Here is a 16,018-nt window from a genome sequence, read left to right as displayed (position 1 = left end):
TCCCCTACCTACCTACCTACCTACCTACCTACCTACCTACCTACCTACCTACCTACCTACCACGGGCTCATGTTGTGGACATATCTATGCATAAAACAAGGCGTCAATCACATTTTCTCAGTGATTCTGATCAAGCAAAAAGAAAGTGACCTGGAAAGGAGATATACGGATTAAACCTTAACATGTCTTACAGACATACTTCAAAAGATGGCTGACTCGATACTTACTTACCTTAATGATGCAGAGGGAAAGAGATGAGAACTAGAACTATAATGACTCATGAGGAGATTTTGTTGTTTGTTTTTTGACATTAACAAACATTTCAGTTGAAAACCTCAGCCCTCTAAATAAACAATCTATGATGTCTGTTACACAGGTATTACAGAGAGAGCCTTACCTTGTGCTTGAACGGCCATGAGAGAAGGGGATCATACTCCCCCTTCATGATCACAAAGAAGAGAGAGATATGAGTGCCTTTTCCCACCCCATCACCATTCAGATACAGCGTCATACACACCTTGAATCCATACCTGGATGTGTAGAATGCTAGAAAAAGCAGAGGACACAAAACGCTGATTCAAACTTGTGCCAGCATTTCAGTGGATACAAATGTTAATATTGGAGGGAACGTGTCTGTCTGTGTAATGTTTCAAAGGTTGTACATAAAAACTATTTTGTTCAAATTAAGCGCTCTAATGAAGGCCTATTTTATGCCATGTGCATAGAAGACTGTCCCTGTGAATTGACTGTCCTCCACCACTGGCTTTTCTGTTTAAGGTGAAATTGAAAGAATACTGTACCAGGAGAGTACAGGTTAGGCCTATTCCAATGGCCAGAGATGGCCTCCATTTTGTAACTGAGGTCAGACAGCCTCCAGATGAAATTACCGTCATAGGAGACCTCCTGGTGGGCGCGGAGGCTTTCTTTCAGGGAGCTGATGACAAGATCTTTCCTGGCCAGTCTGTGCTGCTGCTCTGTCACCTACAGGGCAACAATCAATTCCATTCAACTTTATTAATCCCCACATGGGCAATTAAGAAGTGCATGCGTCAACTATCCTCCCACATTACAGAAAGGTAGGCTAATAAAATCAAGAAAGTCACTTTTCTGATGCTCATCATTTGCAGGGGTGGAATTGTAGCCTTAGTATTGCTGCACACACCCACTATTCTTGAAGAAAATGAGAATAATAAAATGCTGGTCTGGCTGAACATTGAGGGGGAAGGGAGAGCATGAAATGTCACATCTTGGTTGGAAAAATGGACTGTTGACAAGAATGAATTCCGCCTTCCTGAAAAAAAATCCATTTATTTCCCGCTTCCGCAAACGCTCCTCTCCTACTCTTAAAGTAGAGAGCCTCTTCTCATGCTCATAGAATAAGCCCTAACCCCCCTCCCCACAAAATGAAACAGATTTCATCTTCTTAAGAAGGCATAGTTAGGTTACAAATATCAACATCCTCCACAATAAAGTAGGCCGATACAAACAACAGACATCACACAGAACACTGGTGATGTCTGTTGTCAGATACATCTATTTGGTCCCCTCTATAATTTGTTCTCGCCGAGTGTTCTGAAATTGTATTGTTGTCGCAAGTCTTGACATTGCATTGTAGCTGAATCACCCCCATTATCCTGGTCAGATAACACGTAACTAAATGTTATGTTTAGGACCTTTCAATTTCAGCTGACTGTCTGAGAGATGTTTGTTTTGAAAATATACAATTACTGCTTCGTTTTGTTTACTGTTCAATAACGTTTTGTTTTTGATTTGAGAGAAATTAGAACAGTGATTTTAAGATGAGGACGTATTTTTTAAATATAAAATGACATCGCACTTTTCTGTTAATTAAGCTGACATTTCAACGGCCAGTGAAAAAAGCAGAGAGAACCTGGTAATGTGTTTCTATAAAAAATGTACACTCATAAGTATTGTTTGCTGGAGATAAAATCTGTTTAATTTTGTGGGGAGGTGGGTTAGGGTTATTCTATGTACTGTTACATGAGAAGAGGCTCTCTACTTTAAGAGTAGGAGAGGGACGCTTGCTAAAACGGGATATAAATGGACATTTTTCAGGAAAGCGAAATACATTCTTGTCAACAGTCCATTTTTCCAACCAAGATGTGACATTTAATGCTCTCCCTTCCCCCTCAATGTTCAGCCAGACCAGCATTTTATTATTCTCAAGACCAGTGAGTGTATAGAGCAATTATAAGGCTACAATTCTACCACTGCAAATTAGGAGCATCAGAAAAGTTACTTTCTGTAATTTGGGAGGATAGTTGACACATGCACTTCTTAAAGGCCCAGAGCAGTCAAAAACTAGATTTCCTGTGTTTTAAATATATTTCCACACTATGAGGTTGGAAAAATACTGTACAAATTATGATAATGCCTTTAGTGTAAGAGCTGTTTGAAAAGACTGTTTTGGTGGGATGGAGTTTTGGCCTGCCTGGTGACATCAGGTGGTAAATTAGTTAGTGTTACGTGTGGCGGAGCAGGTGTACCCAAGTGCAGACTCAGACGAGGAGACAGGGACAAGGTATTTATTAAAAAGCAGTAGGGGCAGGGTAAGCAGGTCCGGAGCGGAATCCAAGAAAGTAGTAGAGCAGGGGGGCAGGACTGTCGAGATGAGGGACTGGAGACAGCGACCAGAGTCGGAGCGGACGGAACTGTAGCAGAGAGAAAAGGAGCGTCAGGCTAGGGAAAACCAGGCTCAACAGGATAACAAGATCTATGCAGGAACAGGCTTGAACCACAGACTGACTGAGCAGAGGCTATGATCTGGCAGCGTGGAAGTGGCAGGGCTGAGTATTTGTAGAGGTCTTGATTATGGAACAAGTTGCAGCTGGTGGGGATCTGCTCTGCCTCCAGCACACTTGTCTCCACTCACACAATCACATACACCCACACAGAGAGAGAGGGAGGGAGAGAGCACTGGGGGAGTGGCGGCAGGTTATGGAGACACAGGATGAGAAGTAGAGGGCGTGGCAGGAGCAGATGTAACAAAGAGACCAATAAGAAACAGGGTTCCAAACCTCTCTGTCAATAACAGCTAGTTTTCAGTTTTCCCCTCCCCCTCAGACCACTCCGAGACAGTCCTATCAAAAATAATTTATTGAGAAATTGCTCTTTGCTAAGAACCAATGTTTTTGTTTATTTTTGACCATTTTAATTGACAACAATCACAGTAAGGTACTTCATTGTTTTCCAGAAATTATTTGATATTGAGATTTTTTTTTAATGGTTGCATTGAACCTTTAATGTTTGTTTTAAGAAGTATAATTACACCTTTTTTTTAATGTTCATGGCATGCCCTGGAATGAAACAGCATTAGGTCATATAACTGGTCCAAAAAGATGACTGTGTTCTATGACTCACAATATACTGTACCTTTATTTCTAATTGGTGAATCATGTCCTGGCTGCTCTGGTTCTCCCTCTCCAAAGCCTCCACGCTCAGCTGGGTCTTTTCCACCTCCCTGTTCAGGACAGAGATGATGTTCTCCGATATCTGGACCCTCTGCTGCAGTGTGTCTATCTGCAGCCTTATGTCCATGAGGATGGTCACCTGGTCATCATCTCGCAGACTGTGAGCTGCTGAGCTATCCCATCTGTCCCTTCCATCCGCCTCCAGCTCCCCCTCTGACAGCCCCGTGTCCCAGTGGATTTTCAAGTCAGACAGAGCCTCTCTGAGCTAGGGCAGATGTTCAACCATAGCTTCTGCACCAGGCAAGGATAACTGGGCTATCAGTGGGGAGAACTGCAGGTCACTGCTGTTGGTGGTGGCGGGCACGCAGCAGGAGCTGAAGGTGGCTGACATGGCTGCTGTTCTCATGGCCTCTCACCTTCTCTATGGTCCCCTAAGATACATGGGATTGAAAGACAAAAACATAAATAACTGTACAGCAAAAGCTTTTCAATATGCCACACGTTCTTTGTATTTGATGCCCCATTTCTTGTAATTCAATCATTTTACTGTAATGCAATATTGGAATTATTAGATTACCTTAAATGTCCAACGAACTTCAGAGAAAACACAAGTGTCTTGCCTTTTGGAACCTGGAAGAGGATTTTTCTGTAGAATCAAGACAATTTTGACAATTAACACGTCATGCAACAACAACAAAAAGTGTTAAACAAAAACGATCAGTAGCTATACAACAAATAACATCATTGGATTTGATAGCCACTACATTAAAAACAATGTTTTTTTATTAGCTGTTGTCGTCTTTTTCTCCCCAGGACTGTGACATGAGGGTTTCTGTAAAACTACACACATAAATGCTGAAGATGTTGAGAGAAACAATACAATGTAGCCCTACAGTTTTTTTCTTCTTCATGGAATCGATAGCTACACGAGAGATCTAGTAATATACCATTGATTAAATACAGTATTTAATCAAATCAAACTCAATTTTATTGGTCACATACTGTCACGTTCCTGACCTATTTTCTGTTGTTTTGTATGTGTTAGTCGGTCAGGGCGTGAGTGTGGGTGGGCATTTCTATGTTTTGTGTTTCTATGTTTAGGTCTTGTAATCAGCCTTATATGGTTCTCAATCAGAGACAGGTGTTTGACGTTTTCCTCTGATTGAGAACCATATATAGGTTGGCTGTTCACACTGTTTGTTGGTGGGTGATTGTCTCCTGTGTCTTCCGTGTCTGTGCACCACACGGGACTGTTTTGGCTGTTCATTTGTTTGATGTAGTCTGTTCCTGTCCGTGAGTTCTGCGTGTAGTTATGTAAGTTCCATGTTCAGGTTTCGTCTACGTCGTTTTCTTATTTTGTAATTTTCCAAGTGTTTTCGTGTTRGTGTTCGTCTTTCAATAAATTACATTATGTCATCATACCTCGCTGCGTATTGGTCCTCCGATCCTTCTCTCCTCTCCTCGTCTGAGGAGGAGGAAGATCTAGAACGCCGTTACACATACACATGGTTAGCAGATGTTAATGCGAGTGTAGCGAAATGCTTTTGCTTCTAGTTCCGACCGTGCAGTAAGATCTAACAAGTTATCTAACAATTTCACAACAACTACCTTATACACACAAGTGTAAAGGAATGAATTAGAATATGTAGATGTAAATATATGGATGAGTGATGGCTGTGCAGCATAGGCAAGATGCAGTAAATGGTATAGAGTACAGTATATACATATGAGATGAGTAATGTAGGGTATGTAAACATTATATAAAGTGGCATTGTTTAAAGTGACTAGTGATACATTTATTACATCCAATTTTCTAAATATTAAAGTGGCTAGAGATTTGAGTCAGTATGTTGGCAGCAGCCACTCAATGTTAGTGATGGCTGTTTAACAGTCTGATGGCCTTGAGATAGAAGCTGTTTTTCAGTGTCTCGGTCCCAGCTTTGATGCACATGTACTGACCTCGCCTTCTGGGTGATAGCGGGGTGAACAGGCAGTGGCTCGGGTGGTTGTTGTCCTTGATGATCTTTTTGGCCTTCCTGTGACATCGGGTGGTGTAGGTGTCCTGGAGGGCAGGTAGTTTGCCCCCGGTGATGCGTTGTGAAGACCTCACTTCCTTCTAGAGCCTTACGGTTGTGGGCGGAGCAGTTGCCACACCAGGCGGTGATACAGCCGACAGGATGCTCTCGATTGTGCATCTGTAAAAGTTTTTGAGTGTTTTCGGTGACAAGCCAAATTTCTTCAGCCTCCTGAGGTTGAAGAGGCGCTTTTGCACCTTCTTCACCATCCTGTCTGTGTGGGTTGACCATTTCAGTTTGTGCATGATGTGTACGCCGAAGACCTTAAAACATTCCATCTTCTCCACTACTGTCCCGTCGATGTGGAAAGGGGGGTGCTACCTCTGCTGTTTTCTGAAGTCCACGATCATCTCCTTTGTTTTGTTGATGTTGAGTGTGAGGTTATTTTCCTGACACCACTCTCCGAGGGCCCTCACCTCCTCCTTGTAGGCCGTCTCGTCGTTGTTGGTAATCAAGCCTACCACTGTAGTGTCGTCTGCAAACTTGATGATTGAGTTGGAGGTGTGCATGGCCACGCAGTCATGGGTGAACAGGGAGTACAGGAGAGGGCTGAGAACGCACCCTTGTGAGGCCCCAGTATTGAAGATCAGCGGGGTGGAGATGTTGTTTCCTACCTTCCCCGCCTAGCGGCAGCCCGTCAAAAAGTCCAGGACCCAATTGCACAGGGCGGGGTCGAGACACAGGGTCTCAAGCTTAATGACAAGATTGGAGGGTACTATGGTGTTAAATGCTGAGCTGTAATCGATGAACAGCATTCTTAAATAGGTATTCCTCTTGTCCAGATGGGTTAGGGCAGTGTGAAGTGTGATTGCGATTGCGTCATCTGTGGACCTATTGGGGAAGTAAGCAAATTGGAGTGGGTCTAGGGTGTCAGGTAGAGTGGAGGTGAAATGATCTTGACTAGTCTCTCAAAGCACTTCATGATGACAGAAGTGAGTGCTTCGGGGCGATAGTCGTTTAGCTCAGTTACCTTAGCGTTCTTGGGAACAGGAACAATGGTGGCACTCTTGAAGTATTTGGGAATAGCAGACTGGGATAGGGATTGATTGAATATGTCCGTAAACACACCAGCCAGCTGGTCTGCGCATGCTTTGAGGACGCGGCTAGGGATGCCGTCTGGGCCGGCAGCCTTGCGAGTGTTAACGCGTTTAAATGTTTTACTCATGTTGGCTGCGGTGAAGGAGAGCCCGCAGGTTTTGGTAGCGGGCCATGTCAGTGGCACTGTATTGTCCTCAAAGCAAGCAAAGAAGTTGTTTAGTTTGGCTGGGAGCAGGACGTCAGTGTCCGCGATGGGGCTGGTTTTCTTTTTGTAATCCATGATTGTCTGTAGACCCTGCCACATACGTCTCGTATCTGAGCCGTTGAATTGCGATTTTACTTTGTCTCTATACTGACGCTTAGCTTGTTTGATTGCCTTGCAGAGGGAATAGCTACACTTTTTGTATTCGGTCATGTTTTTGGTCGCCTTGCCATGATTAAAAGCAGTGGTTTGCGCTTTCAGTTTTGTGCAAATGCTGCCATCAATCCACGGTTTCTGGTTGGGGAAGGTTTTAATAGTCACCGTGGGTACAACATCACCGATGCACGTGCTAATAAACTCGCTCACCGAATCAGAGTATACATCAATGTTGTTGTCTGAGGCTATCCGGAACATAAACCAGTCCACGTGATCGACGCAATCTTGAAGCGTGGAATCCGATTGGTCGGACGAGCGTTGAACAGACCTGAGCACGGGCATTTCCTGTTTTAGTTTCTGTCTATAGGCTGGGAGCAACACAATGGAGTCGTGGTCAGATTTGATGAAAGAAGGGCGAGGGAGGGCTTTGTATGCGTCGCGGAAGTTACAGTAGCAATGATCCAGAATGCTGCCAGCCCTGGTCGCACATTCGATATGCTGATAAAATTTAGGGAGCCTTGTTTTCAGATTAGCTTTGTTAAAATCCCCAGCTACAATAAATGCTGCCTCAGGATATGTGGTTTCCAGTTTACATAGAGTCCAATGAAGTTCTTTCAGGGCCGTCGAGGTGTCTGCTTGGGGGGGGGGGGGTATACATGGCTGTGATTATAATCGAAGAGAATTCTCTTGGTAGATAATGCGGTCGGCATTTCATTATAAGAAATTCTAGGTCAGGTGAACAAAAGGACTTGAGTTCCTGTAAGTTATGATCACACCACGACTCGTTAATCATAAGGTGTACACCCCCGCCCTTCTTCTTACCAGAGAGATGTTTGTTTCTGTCGGCGCGATGCGTGAAGAAACCGGGTGGCTGTACCGACTCTGATAACATATCCCGAGGGAGCCATATTTCTGTGAAACAGAGAATGTTACAATCTCTGATGTCTCTCTGGAAGGCAACCCTTGCTCGAATTTCGTCTACCTTGTTGTCAAGAGACTGGACAACTTAAGAGTACAGTATTACTATTTTAGTGTAATCAGTAGTCTACACACAGAATGCTTTTGCAACTGCTTCTTACAATACATTTGATACATTTCTTCCCAAATCATGATGCCCTTCCCCCTAATGGTTAACCTAACTTTTCTTGAGTCTAAAGTTCTGTGGCTTTCTGCTCCCTTTCGCTGTGGTCCAAAGCTCTCGGCAGCCCCCTGACCTTCCCAGATCAGTGGTGAAAGGGAATATGGGGCAGCAGTAAACATTGGAGACACTGCTGCTTGAGCTGCTCTGTGGGGACCCAACCAATGTCACACTGACCTCGTCCCCAACAAGGTTTTCCACTAGAGACCAATTCTAACTTATTTTGTAGAATTCCCAGCAACTGTAGCCCCTGCAGTATAAAACCACAGGAAACCATACACTGGCTATTTATTTCCAGGAGGAAAAACACTTCATACCAGGGCTGAACATTTGAGAATCTCAGCAAGACCTGTCAGTGGCAGGACTTGCAACTTAGACGAGGTGGTTAGTTTGACAGCTACTGAGTGCACAACTGGAAGTTAATTATTTGGGCCTGTCTTACCTGTAGCTCTGAGGGGCCCATAGAGCGGCAGCATGTGGGGAACACTGACATATTGTTTGGACAGGCCTTCTCCAGGTGACAGGCGAAGGCCTTTCGCAGCACCATGTGACCACAGCCAATGTTGCAGGGGATCAGGGCATACTCTCATTGCTCCTGTTTCTCCTGAAAGAGGATTCGAGACAATTCAGAAATCACAATAAACTAACCCAAGCTCAGCACAACATTTCAGTGAATCAATCCACTTGGAGGATAAACATCTTGATAGCAGCGCAAAGTCAATATCAGCCATCAGGGGCAATTGTCCTCATTAGTTCTAAAATGTATTCATTATTTTGGTACCAATTTAAAATATTTTGCTCTTAAATTGTCTGAAGGTTTTCTACAACAGGACTTTTGCTTTACTGAAAAATTGGGCCCTGACCCTGATGTAATTACAGTGGGTAGGTATTAAAATGGTCACATGATGAAAAAAAATATCAATTTTTAATTGTATCATTCACAAATGTGTAAAACAGTGTCAATACCTCAAAGTCCTTGAGAATACTCCTCCAGGAGCACCCTTGGTTAGCACAATGCACTTTCAATCCAAGATCTCCTTATTGATGGCAGCATCACTGAATAGCTGCAGTAACACATAGGAGAATTAAGATAAACTTTCAGTACTTCAATTACTAATTCAGTCCTTAATTCAGTACCACCATGTTACATTTTCCTCAGAGGGAAAATGTTTTTTTTTTGCACAATAAAGAATAGCTTGATTTCTACATATCACACCGGTGCTTTCTTCAGTGCTAAACTGGTTTAAATGACAACGTTCTCTGGCTGTCATTGTTGTTAGTTGATACAGTTTGAAGTGGAACTTTAAAGCTCTGCTGTGTCTCTACCGCTCAAAAGCAACAAATACACAAAGCCATTTTATCTCTTTAATCATCATAATAATAATAATAACAATAAATCATTCAATACAACAGTAGCTTCTTAAAACTGACAACCAACAATGCACCCACTGGGTAAGTAACAGTCAGAGACAGTCAAGCCTTTGCTTTGTGAGCATACAAGGGAAGATGAACGTAAATATAAAGTAAAACATTTGAGTTACTGTATAACAAGCTCAGTTTCCATTACACTGTGATGCTCAACGTATTCACTATGGCCAATTAAATCAAAATATAGGAGTCATCTGTCCTGAAAATAGACTTTTCCAACTGATATTGATATGAATATACTCAAGGCCTATTATTTTAGCACAACAAACCAAAATTCTAATTAAACAAGTGAGACGATTATGGGGTGTCTCTTCTGCCTAGGATGTTTGGAGGAGCTGATGCTGAACCCCATTCTGATGCTGAACCCCATTCGGGTGCTGAACCCCATTCTGATGCTGACCCCATTCTGATGCTGAACCTGTCACACCCTGATCTGTTTCACCTGTCTTGTGATTGTCTCCACCCCATCCATGTGTCGCTTATTATCCCTGGTGTATATATCCCTGTGTTTTCTGTCTCTCTGTGCCAGTTCGTCTTGTATGTTTTTCAAGTCAACCAGTGTGTTTTCCTGTACTCCTGCTTCTATTCTCTTTTGCTAGTCCTCCCGGTTTTGACCCTTGCCTGTTTTCTGGACTGCGTACCTGCCTGCCTGACCGTTCTGCCTGCCTGCTGCTCTGTACCTCCTGGACTCTGAACTGGTTTTGAACTTTTGCCTGTCCACGACCATTCTCTTGCCTACCCCTTTTGGATTGTTTAATAAATATCAAGACTCAAACCATCCGCCTCCCGTGTCTGCATCTGGGTCTCGCCTTGTGCCGTTATAGAACCACATGCTGAACCACATTCCTTCGGTTACAGTGAAGACCAACATGGTCTCATTAGAATAAGTTGAAATAAGGCTTTTTTACCAATCTAGTTATGTCACGTATACTGATGCATTAGTTATATGTTACCTACTGACATAATATATCACTTATCACAATAATGATGTATTGGTGAGACACGTCTCAGCCATAGAAATACAATATTGACGTGAATGGGAATGTCCGTTCTAGCCGTTCTCTTTCTATGGTTTCAGGGCCTCAGCAATGGACTAATTCACGCCAGACAAATATCAACACGTGGAACGTTGTCAACTCTACAGACATTCTAATTACACCACTCCATTCTAGCATCTTTACACATTCAATGTCTTTCTTAAACCTTATATCCCCTGAGCGGAGTAACACCAGAGCAATGAAAAAGTTCAGGTTACTGCAATTCTCTGGTGAGTTCAATTGTATGACCTTTCTGCTAAAATCCAAATACAGGCTCTGATCAGAAGGTGTGGATTATGTCTCCTGTTTTGGGGAGCTAAATAGTATGCAATACAGTGCATTCGGAAAATATTCAGACCCCTTGACTTTTCTACATTCTGTTACTTTACAGCCTTATTCTAAAATTGATTAAGTAAAACATTTTCCTCATCAATCTACACACAATACCACACGATAGCAAAGCAAAAACAAGTTTTTATAAATGTTTGCAAATGTATTACAAATAAAAAACATAAATAACTTATTGACATAAGTATTCAGACCCTTTGCTATGAGCCTCGAAATTGACATCCGGTGGATCCTGTTTCCATTGATCATCCTTGAGATGTTTCTACAACTTGATTGGAGTCCACCTGTGGTAAATTAAATTGATTGGACAAGATTTGGAAAGGCATACACCTGTCTATTTAAGGTCCCACAGTTGACATTGCATGTCAAAGCAAAAACCAAGCCATGAGTCGAAGGAATTGCCCGTGGGAAGGGTACACAAAACATGTCTGCTGCATTGAAGGTCCCCAAGAACACAGTGGCCTCCATTCGTCTTAAATGGAAGAATTTTGGAACCACCAAGACTCTTCCTAGAGCAATCTGGGGAGAAGGGCCTTGGTCAGGGAGGTGACCAAGAACCTGATGGTCACTCTGACAGAGTTCCAGAGTTCCTCAGTGGAGATGGGAGAACCTTCCAGAAGGACAGCCATCTCTGCAGCGCTCCACCAATCAGGCCTTTATGGCAGAGTGGCCAGACGGAAGCTACTCCTCAGTAAAAGGCACAACAGCCCGCTTGGAGTTTGCCTAAAGGACTCTCAGACCATGAGAAACAAGATATTCAGGTCTGATGAAACCAAGATTGAACTCTTTGGCCTGAATGCCAATCGTCACGTCTGGAGGAAACTTGGCACCATCCCTACGGTGGGTGAAGCATGGTGGTGGTGGCAGCGTCATGTTGTGGGGATATTTTTCAGCACCAGGGACTGGGAGATGGGTCAGGAACGAGGGAAAGATGAACGGAGCAAAGTACAGAGAGATCCTTGATGAAAACCTGCTTCAGAGCGCTCAGGACCTCAGACTGGGGCGAAGGTTCACCTTCCAACAGGTCAACGACCCTAAGCACACAGCCAAGACAATGCAAGGGTGGCTTCGGGACAAGTTTATGAATGTCCTTGAGTGGCCCAGCCAGAGCCCGGACTTGCTTTGTCATTATGGGGTATTGTGTGTGGATTGATGAGGTGAAAAAACAATTTAATCAATTTTAGAATAAGGCTGTAGCGTAACATACTGTGGGAATAGTGAATGGGTCTGAATACTTTGCGAATCCACTGTAACTCAATCAGTGTTATGTGGATCATTTATTCTATCCAGATAAAATATTTACATGTATTTTGCGTAGGAACACAAGTGCTTGAATGCCAGAAGTAAATGAGTAAAGGGGAACGCTTTGGATAACACTAGAAGCACCAATGTTATAGAGCCTCTATTTGATTGTGTACCTACTGTAGGAATACATTGAATCTTGCCTCCCAATGTTAGAGCAGTGCCCTACCCACTTCATGCTCATTCACACAGCACCTTGGTGTCTGTGTCATGCAAACTAGTCAAATAATGAAAAGGGAAAATTATATTCACACCTTTATGTAAACATACAGGGACATGGGGAATTCTTTAAGAGCGGTTTCATTTTTGATGAAATTCATCCCATGTCGTTGTTTTTTTTTTTACAGGAAATTTCTCTTATTGAGGCTGCAGTATTATATTGAGACTGAAAAGGTAACTGTAGCCTACATTTCAAATGATCTTATGAAAGGATATCCTTTGTGTTGTTAAAGCAGGTCTTTCACCGAAGCTATCTACCTAGGTGTGCCATAAAAACAGTTTTCCCTTTCTCAACTTCATAGAGGCCTGCCATATCATTCCCCCCTATCCACTTGTACTATGCCAGCATATACAGTATACACAGTGCAGTAATACTATACATACATTGTCTGATGTCAGTATGCTTGTTTCACTCTCTGAGCTCGGATCCTCTTCTTTGCACATTTTGCAAACAAGGTTGTTACTGTACCTAAACAACAACAATGAACATGCGGTATTAGATTTAAATACAATAAACACAAATATGTTAACATATAATTGTAATATCTTAACCTTTAAAAACATAAGGGGAAGGCAAAAAAGGGAAATGCAGACTATATTGCATACAAAGACCTGGCAAGAGTGTGATATGAGGAAATGGTTAACTTTGGTTATTAATGAAGATGTTTCGCAAAACTTAGAATATAAATAATTGGAATGCCTTACCTCACTAACCAATTAAAACAAGCGAGGCAGTAGCGGTGGCCGCACAAAGTCTGACGTGCCTCCTTCAGTACGTTATTACAGTTGCTGCACAGGTACTTCTGCTGGGGTACATCATCGCAAATACTTTGAGGAAATCCAGAAGGATACTCATTTTCACCTGGGACAGATGAATCACTAAGATGTCCTCTGGTTTTAAACAAGACTCGATCTACAAATCACCAAGTTGTTTTTAAGATTGGAATTGTCACTATTCTCTCCCACTATATGATGCGTCCATTAAATAGTGTCAACCTTTATCATTTTTGAAGAGAGAAAAATTCTGTATGTTTCCCCAAAACCCCATGTGTGGTGCCAAGCAAAAATGTACTTTACAGTGATGAAGCATGGTGTTCAAATAAGGGGTAAACATTTCCAGGAGCCAGTTTTTGCAATGCTGTTGTCTCTCCCTCTCGCTCTCTCTCTCTCTTTCTCTCTCTCTCTCTCTCACACATACACACACAAACATTTATTGCAGTTTATTTATCTGAATTTGTGAGGCGGTTCAATTGCCTCAACTACAGTCACATCCGCCAAATAGGAAAGTCCCTGTGCCATAATTTGCACACATCCTGCCTGTCATCTAGCACAGAACACCAAGTTTGTGATAGAGGCCCATTATTTACATGACAGGTGTGTGAGTATTGTTGCTGTTACTGTCAGTAAAAATGTGTTGTACAGAAGAACTCAGTTCAGTATTTGAAAATGATCACAACAACGAGCACATTACCAAAACATGTAAACTGTTCATACATTTGTGGAGGTTGTTCAAAAAAAATATGAGATAAACATTTGACTTCTCATAAGGTCACATTAAACTGATCCATAGCTATCTGGCTTGTTGTTGTATGAAGAGTGCGAATTATCATGTGACATTCCTTTTTATATGGGCCTAATGATAAAGATATCATTTAACAATAAAAATGTATTACCTTGTATTATCTGATTGTCAAACAAATCACTTAGGCTGCCTGTGCATTCATCCCACTCAAAAATAATGCCATCATCCAAACAGTGCACTGAATGGTAATAGAGAACTGTTACAAAACACCAAAAAATGTCCCTAATGACATTCTGCAATTGCCATAGATTAGGGCTACATTAATTGATGCTCTTGCTGACAAATGGACATGTTTCTGTAGCCTGAAAAGTCGAGACATGGAATTGGGGCTGAAACTAACTGTCCCAGGAAAAATGGCATCGTCATCCTAATACACATGGTCAATTTACTAGACTAGGCTACAATGTGTATTGTAACTGACATGTAACTGACAAATCGTCCTACTAGAAGGATTTATAAAATATTGATTGTAATAATATCATAACAATGATAATTATTATTTTCAATGACGTTCTTCAGTTGTTGGAAAGGAAACATTGAAGAGAAAAACCCCCATTTAATCAGGATTTTTCTTTGATGGTCTCTGGGGAGATATATTTAGCTAGTCAGCTAGCTAGGTGGCCATTGGCTAGGCCATCAAAAGCTAGATAAAGGAATCTGCCATTGAACTGTATTAGGGCAACATTTTGGAGTGACAGTGGAATCAACCAATCAAATTTTGACTTAAAGAGTGGGACTGTTTTTACAAAAACGTATGGAAACTTCTGCCTTCTTCTGCATTCTTGAACACAAAGAACTGAGAGTTGCTGTAAACATCAAACTTTACTGTTTGTATCTATGTACATCACTGACCCTGATATCCCTGCTAAGGAACAGACCTGGGTTCAAATACTATTTAAACTTAAACTGAGCTTGCCTGGCACAATCAAATCAATAGAATAATCACAACTCTGCAAACCCCTCCCATTTGTCACTCCAGGCAGAGTAGAGCAAACTAGAGCTCAAGTATTTGAAATATTTCCAATAGTATTTGAACCCATGTAACCCATGTCTGCTGAGGAACAGAACAGCAGGAACACAGCCTTCTTATGGGGTAATGATGACAGTGGCTCAAAACAATGATATTATTTAATCCACATCGCTCCCCACTTCCTCTTGTATTCCTCACACAACAGCCCTGTGCTGTCAATGTCATTGTCAAGTACTTCACCAAATGAGTATATTGCTGCAATATGGTGGGATAATTAGAGTGCTTGGCTGGACAGGGCACACACAGATGAGGACTCTGTTAATGCATCAACTACTTGTTTCCCAGTGCCATAAAGGCCTGCTGTGAATTGCATGATGATGCTTGGATGTTATAGGCTATTCCATTCATCCGTTGAATTCTTAATCGTTAGCTGCCTCATGGACAAACGTGTTTTGCTTAGAGCCATAGATAATATGCTTGTTTCAGCAAGACCACTCTAAATATTTGAAATACTTCACATTTTTTAGACCACCATTTATTTTTGAAATGTTTAAGCCAGAAAAGCCATTCAATTTCTAAAATGTGCAGACATTGCAGCTTTTTGATAGCATTTGTACTTTTCACACTTCAAAGCATTTTGTCCTAATAAAAACATTGCAGAAGAGAAATATATTCTACCAATCATGAGATCATGAGATTATTTTAGTGACTGCATCAACTCCTTTCTAAACTAAACTAACTTCCCTTGGGACATTGCAACATTTAAAGATGCCTGCAAGAGCGAGACATATGATGTCAAGTGCTCAAAGTGTCGAGAGAGAGAGAGAGAGAGAGAGAGAGAGAGAGAGAGAGAGAGAGAGAGAGAGAGAGAGAGAGAGAATATATGTAATCTAGGCGCATCTATTCAATTAGCCTTGTTCTAGTCTCCCTGACTGGTGAAGAGTAATTAAAAAGCATAGATGTGTCGACTGGAGTCAGATAATCAAAAATAGGCATGACACAGAAATAGTTCTGACGCACCAAGGGAGACTCATTTAGAAAATGTAAGCATTTATTACATTTGGTGGAGAACATTCAAACACAGTATAAGGA

General features: G+C 42.0%; 1 pseudogene; it reads right to left on the bottom strand.

Annotated features, from left to right (window-relative positions):
* Positions 1 to 84: 84 nt before the first annotated feature.
* LOC111958092 (TNF receptor-associated factor 2-like) lies at positions 85 to 13,464 on the bottom strand (annotated as a pseudogene).
* Between the last annotated feature and the right edge of the window lie 2,554 nt (positions 13,465 to 16,018).

The sequence above is a fragment of the Salvelinus sp. IW2-2015 genome, linkage group LG33 (assembly GCF_002910315.2).
Source record: "Salvelinus sp. IW2-2015 linkage group LG33, ASM291031v2, whole genome shotgun sequence".
In the NCBI taxonomy this organism is placed as follows: domain Eukaryota; kingdom Metazoa; phylum Chordata; class Actinopteri; order Salmoniformes; family Salmonidae; genus Salvelinus; species Salvelinus sp. IW2-2015.
Note: the sequence above shows the minus strand (reverse complement) of the source record. Positions and strands in the feature narration are given on the sequence as shown.